Below are 13,632 nucleotides of genomic sequence, written 5' to 3'. Positions count from 1 at the left end.
TCTAACTTTCATTTTGCATTCCCTGTTTTCAAGCCTATGATCAAACACATCTTTAACTCAGTTTTTTCGTTTTGCAATTTGACACCGTACATCTTGAAAAATCTCCATTCTATCTTATTTCTTATGGAAGGCAGTGTTTTTATTTACACTAAATATAGGGAAATGGTGTATTGTGTTTTATAAGTGAATCACCACAATGCCTTTCTAACTGATGGTTTTAACACCGGTTTCCTCCTCCGATTCACCTTAAACATAGGGAACAGGAATCCTGTATTAATGCTGTGTCCTGAGTGCCTGGTACAGAATGCGTACCAGGAAAATGTTTACTAATTGAACAAAAACTCCACGTTGTATTGTCAATATATTACTCAAATCGGGAAGCTGGAGGCCAGGAAAGTTGCATTATATGACCACGTGGGCTAAGGAGTCAAAACTAAGGAGCAGTCAACACCTCAAAATGCCAAACCTCACTGTATATTTTAAATAAAATTTACAATTCTACTGACTCATTAAACAATGATGAACTTTCAGCAAGAAACATACTTGGCACTGGGAATTATTGCTCAACTGAAGGCTCACATGTGTGCATGTCCTAGGAGAGAGCTGGAAGGGACCTGTGAGAATACAGTGCAGCCCTCATTTCCAGAGGAAGAAACTGGACAGAGTGCAACTATTAACCACTCCCAATCCTAGAACACATGATTCTGTGACTGGTCCAAGATCATGCCAAAGTAATCACCTACCTTTAGAAGACTCCCCCCCCCCCCCCAAGGATATAAACAGATAACAGCCAGCCCTTACCAATGCACATGAAAGAAAGTGCTTAAAGCCAGAGAATGCACTTCCTAGGAAAGAAGAAACACAAGCAGGTTTCTCCAATTTTATAGTTATTTATTTTTATTTCTGGAAACCTACATGAATAGAAAAAATAAAAGATGCTACATTTTAAAACTTCTGAAAGAAATTAATAACTCCCTATGAATCTACCAAAAATATCTTCTAAAATAACTGATCTCATTTGTTCCACTTTCCTCCCCACTTATATACTAGTATAATGGGTAAAATCCAATTATCTAAGAAGAAATTGACTTCTCGGGATGTTTATAAGACACAAAATCTTTTAAAAAATAAAGTTTTCAGTTGTCTCTGAATCACTAGTACTTACAGCTTATGTCATTCTTTTGGAAACTTCCCTTTACTGCTTTTTGTGTGTATGGGTCTTATTTTCTCATATAAATTTGTCACCCTCCTGTGGAACAGGAATTGAGTTCTATTTTTTTAACTTGCCACCAGCAACTTGCATATAATAGGACCTCATTAAAGATTTACTTCTCTTTTCATTTAATGACCATTGTTGGGTCAGGCACTATGATAGGCACTGGGATTATAGCAGTAAATGAATGTGATCACTACCCTCCTAGATCTTATTATCAAGTCAGGGGAGGCAAAGGCTTAATGTCACACAATGAATATGTAATTTTAGAATTGTGGAAGATGTTGTGAATAAAAAGGAGAGGGATATGATTTGATTTGAGAGATAAGAAAATGATATTAAAATCGAAAGCATGAATAAAATTAGCCAGGTGAAGAGTGAGGGTGTGTATCAGTCTGGAGATCCAATCAGAAGAGAGAAACCACATGGAATTGGAACAAGGAAATTTGATATAAAGAATTATTAACTATAAGGGGGGACTGGAGTCAAAATGGATTGGCTAGTAAGAAGTAACACAGAGGAATAGCAAGATAAGGAACACCCTTGAGCTAGAGATCCAGACCCCATGGGAGGAGAGCTCATGGCTGTTGGTGGCTGGGTGGCAGGGAAGTCCATGCACTCTACACCTGTGGAACTTGCTGGAACTCCACCTTCTGGAACTTGCCAGAACTCTGCATCTGCAGGGTGCTGGGAAAGCTGCTCACGGTGAAGAGGCACTCTGCTACAAAACTGCCCCGGGGGTGCCAGGGAAGCGGCATGAATGCAGGAGCCTGATGCCAGAGGAGCTGCCCACGTACAGGAGCCGCCAAGAAAGGAAACAAGACCCAGGAAGACCTTTTGCCTCCTGCGGTGTCTCTCTAGTTCCCTCTACTGACAAAGCTTGACATGGTGTCTGCTGACAAAGGAAAAATACATTTAAAGGACCAGATAGGTTTTTCATAAAACAAGCAAAAAATAAAAATAAATTGGGAGCTGAGAGTCAATAAGTCTATAACCAGCACAGTGGAGAATAGCATAGCAGGCACCGTGAACAGCATGTGCGAAGACTCTGAGTTTGGGGAGAGCTCGGTAGTTTGCAGGAATGAAAAAAGGCCCAAGGCTGCTGCTGGTGTGGGGGGAATTAGAGCACGGTGAGGCTGAAGAGCACAGGTTATCTCCTGAGGGGAATGCCTCACTCACAACCATGGAAATGAACCCGTGGGGGCAGAGTGAGCCCCCCATGACCATGTCCATATTAATTGACCCTGTCTTCTGGCCATGGACAATTCATTTATTCAATTAGGTGGTCATAGGGACAGTGGAAATGGAGAGAAGTGAATCTGTCTGATGCACTACATGAGTAGAGCCAATAGCACTTGGTGACAGGATTCGAGTGAGAGGTGAAGGAGAAAGAGATAGCGAGGATAACTCCCAGGTTTCTGTCAGGAGCTACGTGGCCAATGGCAGGGCATTTACTGACTCAGGACCCTGGAGGAGGAACTCACTGGTGAGGGAGACAAGAATTCAGTCTTACTGATTTCTAGAGGTCTTTGTGTGAACCCAAGCTGAACAAAACTTTTATCTAATGTGACTTTTTACGTTCATCTGAAAAAGCAATTGGCAATTCATTTTAAAAAAAATATACTTCTTTTATTGATTTCAGAGAGGAAGGGAGAGGGAGAGAGAGATAGAAATATCAATGATGAGAGAGAATCATTGATTGGCTGCCTCCTGCACGCCTCCCACTGGGGATCAAGCCCACAACCCAGGCATGAGCCCTTAGCTGGAATTGAACCTGGGACCTTCAGTCAGCAGGCCGATGCTCTATCCACTGAGCCAAACCGACTAGGGCGGCAATTCAGTTTTTGAGTTTGGAGAGAGAGAGGGAGAAAGGGAGGGGAGGGGAGGGAGGAGAAGAGGGGAGGGAAGGGGAGAGGAGTCTGAGCCTCTATAGCAGTGGTTCTCAACCTTGGCTGCACATTAGAATCACCTGGGGATCTTTTTTAAAATCCTGATGTCTGGGCCTCATCCTCCGGAAATTCTGTTTCTTTGTTATGGGGTGAGGCCACAACATTAGTAACAAAGAAACAGAATTTCTGGAGGATGAGGCCCAGAAATCAGGATTTAAAAAAGATCCCCAGGTGATTCTAATATGCAGCCAGGGTTGAGAACCACTGCCCTATAGGCAGGATGGTAATTAAGAGCTGATCTGTGTAAAAAGAGCTTGAAAAATTAAAAGCCTGATAATTAGAGGGGTCTTAAATAATAAGAACTATATAATTTAAGCTCTAGAATAAATTCATCCAGGAACAGAACAGAAAGACAGTTGTGCCATTTAGGTTTTCCTGGTCTCATTTTGTCTTACAAGAAACTATTTCTCCTGCTCCACTCCCCAGGGTAATTCATCTTTTTCCCTATCCCATGGGCAGCCTTGTTTTATACGGTTTCCTTTAGTGTTTTAAATACTATCCATATTACCTGCAAGATGTATTTGCCAAATAAACCAATTCTAATAAGCATGCACTATTGCAATACCAGCTAGCTTCCAAGCTGTGTGCTTTGTTGGGGACATGACATTTAAAGATAGAGTACATTATTAGAAGTTCCAACCGTACCAATCCTAATAATCCTAGTGCAAATTAACAGAACACCTCGAAAACATTACAAGTAATTGCTACTTGACTTGCAAAGAATCCATTGAAAGCTACACTTTGATTTATATCTCCATTTTAAATCCCTGATAAGCAAACATTTTATTTATTTACTTATTTTAACTTCTTTATTAAGGTATTACATATGTGTCCTTACCCCCCTCCATTACCCCCCCCCCCCACTCATGCCCTCACCCCCCTGTTGTCTGTGTCCATTGGTTAGGCTTATATGCATAAGCAAACATTTTAAAACCATATCCACACAAAACCTGGATTACAACAGATCAGCTGTACTCGCTGTCTTAATGAAAAGCTCTGTATCGGGGGAATACATTTGGCTGCAACTTAAATTTTGGCTGCAGCCAGGAAACTACATTGAAACAGTGAGGAAGAGCATGTTTTGGAAAACAAACCCCAGAGGCAGCACAGGCTTCAGGGCTGACGTGAACCAGAGGCCCCGCTGCATTTCCCAGGAGGTCTCTGGCCTGCGTTCCTTCTGCGTGGGCTTTGCCCTTGGCCTGACAGTGAAGGACTGCAGCCTTTCCAGGCCTCCCGGCTGAGGACAGGATGTCAGGGGAGCAGAGGGGCAGCGACTGCCAGAAGCTCTCATAGCATCATTAGGGGGCCTTGTCCTGAATTTCAGATCAAACGTTGGTTTAGTCTGGTTGAGCACACCTGGCCCCAAACCAATTACTGATCCTGGGTCAAAATTGCCCTTATGCCGATCAAATCTGTACCAGGCAGGATTCTCCAGAGAAAGGGAACCAATGGGGTGATTTTACACACACACACACACACACACACACACACACACACGGTTAGTGCTTGTTTATTTATTTATTTATTTTAAAATATATTTTATTGAGTTTTTACAGAGAGGAAAGGAGAGAGATAGAGAGTCAGAAACATCGATGAGAGAGAAACATCAACTAGCCGCCTCCTGCACACTTCCCACTGGGGATGTGCCCGCAACCAAGGTACATGCCCTTGACCGGAATCGAACCTGGGACCTTTCAGTCCGCAGGCCGACGCTCTATCCACTGAGCCAAACCGGTTTTGGCTTGTTAGTGCTTGTTTAGATGACTGAATACTATAGCCTACCCCAGTTGACACATAAAACTAACTATAGCCCTAACCAGTTTGGCTCAGTGGATAGAGCGTCGGCCTGCAGACTGAAGGGCCCCAGGTTCGATTCCGGTCAAGGGCATGTACCTTGGTTGCGGGCACATCCCCAGTAGGGGGTGTGCAAGAGGCAGCTGATTGATGTTTCTCTCTCATGGATGTTTCTAACTCTCTATCTCTCTCCCTCTCCGTAAAAAATCAATAAAATATATTTTTTAAAAAATTAAAAAAAAAATAAAAAACGTTATATAACAAGTTCAAGTTCCATGTCTGATCTGTGCAGAGTGTGCTGAAGAGGGGTGGATATGGAAATCTGTACAAAACTGGGGTTCTGTTAACAAGTAGAGGAGCAGATGCCAAGTAGGCAAGCAAAAACCTCCACTACAAACATGTCGTAAAGAGCCCCATTACCTCTGTTATCTCTACTGTTCACCCCCAAATAACAAAGAGCATTTTCTCATATGTGACCAGACTAGAGAGCTGAGTTTGGAAAGTGAACGTAAAGAAGGTGTGATGTTTTGAGAGGCAAACACACCTTAAAAAGGGTTTCTTTCAATTAAACACTGATCAGTGGATTCAGATTAGATTAAACTGTGAGTTATAGAAAAAACAACCAGCCTGAGGCTGAAACACAGTAAATGCTCATTTCTCTCTCTGAGTCAAGAAGTCTGGAGGTGGTCCATCCACAGTCACACAGCACGCCAAGGTGTTGGGGTGTCAGACTCACCCATGAGTGGTTCCATTCCCAAGGCTTGCCCTTGACCTCAAGTGGCTGGTGGAGCCACCACATTCATGTTCCAGCCAATGGGAAGGAAGGGAGGGAGATCTGTTCTCTCCTTTCATGGAGGTTTCCTGGAACCTGCGGTGACCATTTCCACTTACATTCCCCGGGTCAGAGCTTAATCACATGCCGTTCCAGGCTGGAAAATACAGGCTTTCCTCCAGGCAGCCATGTGCGTCCCAGGGTGACCAGCTGTCCTGCTTTCCCCAGAACTAAGGGCTTTCATAACACATAGCATTTCAGTGCTAAGCAGTTGGTTTTCTTACTCTGGGAGGAAACAAGAATGGATATTGGTCATCTCTGCCACAATCACCTGGGGCTCTTTTGTTGTAACAGACAGGAAATTAGACCTAAAATAGCTTAAGCTAAAAATATATGTGTAATCATCTGTTAGCTGATGTAACTGTCAAACTGAGACCAAAATAAAGTCATTAGAACAGTGGTTCTCAACCTTGGCTGCACATTAGAATCACCTGGGGATCTTTTTAAAATCCTGATTTCTGGGCCTCATCCTCCGGAAATTCTGTTTCTTTGTTACTAATGTTGTGGCCCCACCCCATCACAAAGAAACAGAATTTCTGGAGGATGAGGCCCAGAAATCAGGATTTTAAAAAGATCCCCAGGTGATTCTAATGTGCAGCCAAGGTTGAGAACCACTGCATTAGAACAAGGTCCCTCAGAACTCCCAAGCTCACACTTAGAAATCGTCAGAAAGGAAGAGCCTTTTCTTCCCTAACAATCAGAACGAAACAGAAGAGCCTGACCCTCACGCATCTGAATTCCATCACGTGCTTATCCCTGAGCCCGCCACTGTCCCCCAGGCCAGACCGAGGTCACCCACACCCTTGGAGCAGGTGGGTCCCCCCCCGCCACCCCCCCCCCCCCCCCCCCCCGCCAGGTCCCTTCCATCCAGTCCGGATGAGAACTTCAGATTCTTTAAGTCCCTCAGAGACAATTATCCGAAAGGCCAACACACCCTTGCCTAGTTAATCTGGACACATTTTATACTTTTAACACTAATGATACCATGTGGACAGTCTCTGTTGCTTTTCTCAGTCTTACCAAATTATATGTAACTACGATATATATGTGCATACATATGCTGTATCTTGAGTTCTTTGCAGCTTCTACCCAGCACAAATCATATTGTGCAAATCCAACATTCACTTTATAGGATACCTTTAGTAAGCAGTTTCCTAGCACTGAAGTGACACTATTTTCACAGGATACGTTCATTTTTTACTACACATGATGTCATGGTTTTTGCCATACACAGAGATATCAGACACAGGAATATCTCGACTGTTCACCCCCAAATTGATGACTTATATTTCTAACAAAGAGCATTTTCTCATGTTGAAATTGTGACCATAAGGTGTGTTTTGAGAGGCAAACACACCTTAAAAAGGGTTTCTTTCAATTAAACACTGATCAGTGAATTCGGATTAAGCTGTGAGTTATAGAAAAAAACCACCACCATGAGGTTTAAACACAGTAAATGCTCATTTCTCTCTCTGATTCGAGAAGTCTGGAGGTGGTCCATCCAGTCACACAGCCAAGATGTCAGGAAGTCAGACTCACCCATGAGTGGTTCCATTCTCAAGTCTTGACCTCACACAAGGACATGCTTAGAGGGAAGACGGGAGGGAGAGGGAGAGAGGGAGAGAGGGAGAGAAGGAGAGAAAGAGAGAGGGAGAGAGGGAAAGAGGGGGAGAGACATTGACATTGATGTGAGAGCTTTTTGCTTTTTGGTGCACAGGACAACGCTCAACCAACTGAGCCACTCTGGCCAGGCAATATGCTGCTATGTTTCAATTAGGTGTGCCAGAGGTTCTTAAGGACACTCTGTTGTAAAGTCATTAGCTGATTTCTGAGGTAATTCATTTTTATTGTTAAACCAATATTTATTTATACAAATAACCTGGACTATTAGACTCGCCTTATCACAAATGGCTCCAAACATTTCTTATCAAGGTAATTTTACTGACTTACTCTGAAAGTTGGACCGCATGACTCTCAAGGGAGCCTGAGTATTACACAGGAGACCAGACTGGTTTAGAAAGACATGGAAAAGACATAGGCCCTAACCTTTCTTCCAGGTATTTAGATGGAGGTAGACATTTTCAGAAAATAGAGTTATTGCCCTTGTAAAATGATTTGTGCTTAGAATAAAATAATTCTGAAATGCACAGAAACGAAAGCAATTTCCACTCATTGTCTTCCCACTAACAGATAACCATTAGCATTTTACACACCCATACATATATAGTCATACATTTCAATACACATTTAAACACATCTTCATGGATCTCTGTATGCATATATATGCATTCACATTTTAATAATTTGCATAAATGGACTCATAACATGTGTGCTCTCTAGAACCCTTTCTTTACTCAGCATTGGAAAGTACACAATTTTATGTCAATAAATGTAGATCGCCACTTTAATGGTGTTAATGAAGAAAACCACAAATTGATAATTTTATAAATTCTTCACACCACAACTGGAGTGATATTTTATAAAGTTCAAGTCTGATCAATTTACCCTTTGGTTCAAATCTTCAATGGCTTTTTTTTTCTTTTAGGAAAAGGACAATTCTTCCCACATGTTTCAAGATCCTATACCCAATCTGTCTTCAGTCCACCTTTACTCATTCTGGGTTTTATTTTTATACCCACTAGGGCTTTGCATACATTGTTCTCTCTAACTATGTTGTCCTCCCTCAACTAGCAAGCCTCTGCTGATTCTTCAGGTCCCAATTTAAGGACAATTCCTACAGAAAGTCTTCCTCGACACACTTCTCCCCTTTATGTCTATTACACACTCTCTGAAAACTGCACTTCTCACTGACCATCCCCTGCATAAAGAATGGATGAATTCTTGTTCAGTCTTACTCTCTACCAAGAGGTAAACTCCATGACGTCAGGAACCATATCTGTCTGTCTTACTCACAACTGAATCCCGAGCCCTTAGGCAGTGGAAGGAAGCGTGAATGAGTAGTCCATAGACTAATCAGTCCAGAGACTGGTGACATAGCAAACTGTTACAGAACAATCCCCTACTGACACTGTATTGTGTTTGCTGTTATAAAAATCACTGTATTTAATTTATAAAGAAATAAACACACATGTATAACATGTATGTAGATGTATGTATGTATTGATGCACATGTGGTTTTCAACTTTAAAATTCATTCGGGTGAACCACACACACAAACAAGTCTGTAGACCACTACTTTAGAACATGCAGAAAATAAAGACAGTGAAAAGTCATAATGATCACAAGCTATTGCTAGGAAAACAATTTTTCTCCAAGGTTCTTATCCAAAATGGGAACTGAAGCTTGCCCGTTAAAATCTGCATGCCTTTCCCCGACATGGCGTAGGTACTAACAGCTCACTATCCACTCTGCAACCCCTTTCCTCTCAGTACTCTCCTAACTGCATTCCAGCGAGTAGCACTTCAGGGCTTTAGAATGGCCATGTTCTAGAATTAGGCACTAGATTAGTCAGTTCTCGGTCGGGAGTGTTTGCTTAGGTATCTGAGAGTGCAGCTGCAGGGCACGCCTGAGCCGAAACCCCCGGGTGTACAGGAGGCTGGACAGCGCAGTGTTTCAAGTCACCGCTCTGCTGGCTGATGTCCATTAATGATTTACATAGGGGAGGAGATAAGATATTATCTTGATTCTTTTGTTTGCCAACTGAAGAGTTTCATTTTCACGGAAGGCGGTCAGGGACCCTCATTCATCTATAGAGAAGTACATATTGCTGTATCATTCTGAGCAGCCGAGGAAAATATTAGTGTGTGGTGTGAAACACAGGACCTGCTCTTCCAAAAGGCTTCCTGGATTACCAGATTGAGATTGGGGACCAGGGGGGATGCTTTCTACTTTTACAAAATATAAAAATAATATATTGTATAGAAAAACACATTTTCTATATGAAATATATGTATGTCTATTTTGTGGTAAGAACACTTAACATGAGATCTATGCTCTACCACATTTTTAACTGCTCAATACATCACTGTTAACTCTAGGTACAGTGTTGTACAGCAGATCTCTGGAATTTACTCATCATGCATAACTGAAAGTTTATACCTGTTGAATGCCAACTCCTCATTTCCCTCTCCCCTGAACCCCTGGGAAACACCATGCTACTCTGTTTCTATAAGTTTGACTTAAAAAAAAAAATAAATGTACCAAAAAATCCTTTGTTTTATTATATACTAGAGGCCTGGTGCACGACATTTGTGCACAGGGGCAGGGGGGCGGCCTCAGCCCAGCCTGCACCCTCTCATGGTCTGGGACCCCTTGGGGGATGTCCGGCTGCCAGCTTAGGCCTGCTCCCTCGGGCCTAAGCCAGTAGTCGGACATCCCCCGAGGGGTCCTTAGCACTGCTGTGGATGCGGGAGAGGCTCCCACCACCGTTGCTACACTCACCAGCTGTGAGCCCGGCTTCTGGTTGAGCAGCGCTCCCCTTATGGGAGCGTACTGACCACCAGGGGGCAGCTCCTGTGTTGAGTGTCTGACCCCTGGTGGTCAATGCGTGTCATAGTGAACAGTTATTCCTTGGTTTGGTCAATTTGCATATTAGGGTTTTATTTTATAGGATTGACTAATCAAAAGAGTTTCAGATTTAATTGCTGTTTGACTATTTTAGATACCTCATATAAGTGGAATCATCCAGTTTCTGTCCTTCTGTGGCTGATTTATTTCACTTAGCATAATAACCTCAAGTTCATTCATGTTGCAATCCATGATAGGGTTTCCTTCTTTTTCAAGGTATGACTGATTATATCACATTTTCTTTATCCATTCATCCATGATGGACATTCAGGTTACTTTGACATCTTGGCTATTGTGAATAATACGACAATGAATATGTAAGTGGAAATACCTCTGAGATCCCAAAATGCATATTTTGAACTCACACTAAAACTATGTGATACCGCTTTTAAAAGTTAATTAAAAGTTGTACAATATTTTAAACAATGCAGGAAAATACCCAAATTCCTGCCCTAGTCATATTTTTTTCTCTCATTGTTTGCATGGTCTTTTTCAGTTTTGGGCCTAATGTAAAAATATATAACACACAGCTGTGATCATTACATAGCACAATTTAAATTCTGCCTTTTACAATTATCCTAAACATTTCCACACATACTTAAATTTTTTTTATTTTTCAGTGGTGGCATAATAACCTTCTAAAATATATTTAGTAACTCAATCAACCTGGATTGTCTTTTATATTTATCCTGATAATAAAGATCTATTATTTTTTAAAATTTATAGCGAATTGTCCTAACCCAAATGTAGGGAGTTGTTCATCTTTTTCTACTGCTTAAAAAGGCCAACTTTGTCATATATTACTCTGAGGTCTGCCTCCCAACTGCATCATCTGGTAATCTTTAATATGTTAAAATCAAAGCTACACTACAATTGAGTGTAGATGCTACTGCTTTGTTAGAGTTAATAGTTTATATATACTTTCAAAACATAATATTTGTGGAACTCTAAAGTATTTCTGAAGGCCCTAAGGTTAGATGGTTTGTGGAGCCTGGGTTGGAACCTTAACACAATGTACATTTCCATCCCAGTTGAGCCTTCTCCAACAATCCCAAGCACTTATTTTACTTTTTTTTCCCCCTAAGAAAAATACACAAACAATTCACTTTTTAATCCACCGAACAACTATTAAGAACATATTTTTTCATACAAGGCAATGCTTCAAAGAATCTATGAAAATAACAAGCTTACAAAATAGGTATATTAGGGGATGATGATTTGCATTATTAAACAATGCTTAAATTTAGATACATGTGAACTTTCAAACTTATGTCTTTCAAATCCACTAGAGAAGAAATATTTGTCCAAAGAAATTTCTTTTCTTTTTAAATATATTTTATTGATTTTTTACAGAGAGGCAGGGAGAGGGATAGAGTTAGAAACATCGATGAGAGAGAAACATCGATCAGCTGCTTCCTGCACACTCCCTACTGGGGATGTGCTCGCAACCAAGGCACATGACCTTGACTGGAACCAAACCTGGGACCCTTGAGTTCGCAGGCTGACACTCTATCCACTGAGCCAAACCGGCTAGGGCAGAAATTTCTTTTCTATATATAAAGGACCATTGTATGAAAGGGAGCATTCATACTTCTTTTTATGACCCAGTTAAAAACTCCTATTACTAGTTAAACCAGTCAAGCCACATTTGAGAAACAAGCCTTCATATATCCTCAATATCAACCTGGAGGAACACTCCACCTAATGTGAAGGCAGGATGTCCTTTTTTGTTTTTATTTCCTATTTTTCAATAATGAGAGATGATGCTAATTCATCATATTTTAGGAGAATTTAAATAAAAAGCCCTCAAGTAGAGAATGACAATTTACAACTGTACTAACTCTGGCACATTGCCTGTATTCATTTGATAGAAAGAGGTATATATAGTATATACATTTACATATATATAAACTTATGTATATATAAATATATCAGATATGCCATAATACATGTCATATATAAAATAATACAAGTAAACCTTCCTCCTCGTCTGTCTGGAATCAGATCTTTTGCTTAAAAGCTTTGAATTCAATTCAATTATCCCACTTTTAAAAAATGTGGAAGTTAAGCTCTACATGATTACATAAAGGAAAGCTTCCAGAATATGCTATACTTGCCACAAATTACCCTTCAAAGCAAGGAGGAACTGTTCTTGCTAGTTCAGAAACATTCAGATCATTTTAAAAAGTAGGTTTGTACACAGATTAAAAGGGAAATGGCTTTGTGGAACCAGGAAGGGAAATCTGTCCAGAAGATCTTTCCTGCAATTTGTTCCAGGTGACGATACTCACATTTTACTTAAAAAGTACAAAAAGAACTCATAAAGTCATCAAAGAAGAGTACAGCATGTTTTGGGCATAGAGTGAAGAGCCTGATTTTTCCATGAGATGTAGTCTTTTCCTCTGGAGGAGCACAGTAAGAGCCGCCAAGAAGAGCGAGTCATCTGACCGAGGCCAACACTGCCAAGGCCAGTTCCCATTTCGTGTGCCCTCTGGAAGGGCGAGAGTGGGGAGCGGACCCAGTTGGGACTGTCAGCTTTGTCACATTCAGTCTCTGCCACATCTGCGATATGCTGCAGCAGGCCTCGCAAAGGGACTTTAGTTCCAATACCCAGATTTCCCTTCTACCCAACTTCTGTTGAAAATATCGGGCATTACTAAGTTAATTTCTTCTTATGTAATTGGATAGTCTAACTTGGCATTCTGCTCCCTTAAATTATATTCATGGGGGGAGGGCATTTCAGAGTTAAAAGAATACCGTGAAAGGGAAGTGCTTTTAGGGACAAGTTAAGCTGGCCTGTGACTGGTCATTGCCTTAGTTTACTTGCTAAGGAAGCTAAGGTCGCATTTAATGATCTTATTTGCTTTGCTTTGGTTCAAAATGAACAGCCATATTCCTAGGATTTGGTCAGCCCTTAAACAGAACATTCATTGTGTTTCCACTTGGTCCTCCCACTCTAAGTGCATAGGGTCCTGAAGAAATCAGACTTGGCCCATGTCCTCCAGCCGTTGGTCTAAAGCAGTGGTTCTCAACCTTGGCTGCACATTAGAATCACCTGGGAATCTTTTTAAAATCCTGGTTTCTGGGCCTCATTCCGGAGGTCCACTGGTGCAAAGGGAAGGCCTGGAGGGAAGTAAGCGCCATGCCCATTCACCATTGCACCTGAGAACACTTAGAATCCCGCCTCACATTTGCCCAGGGAGTATTTATAACGGGGCCAGAAGCTTTGCAGGAATTACTTTACGTAAACCTTAATGACAGTTCTGAGAATAATAAGTAATCCTAATTCGGTTTAGAATAAAGTTATGACACTAAGA

This window comes from Myotis nattereri (genome assembly GCF_964212035.1).
Source record: "Myotis nattereri genome assembly, chromosome: 4".
Taxonomy (NCBI): Eukaryota; Metazoa; Chordata; class Mammalia; order Chiroptera; family Vespertilionidae; genus Myotis; species Myotis nattereri.
This window is presented reverse-complemented; position numbering follows the sequence as displayed.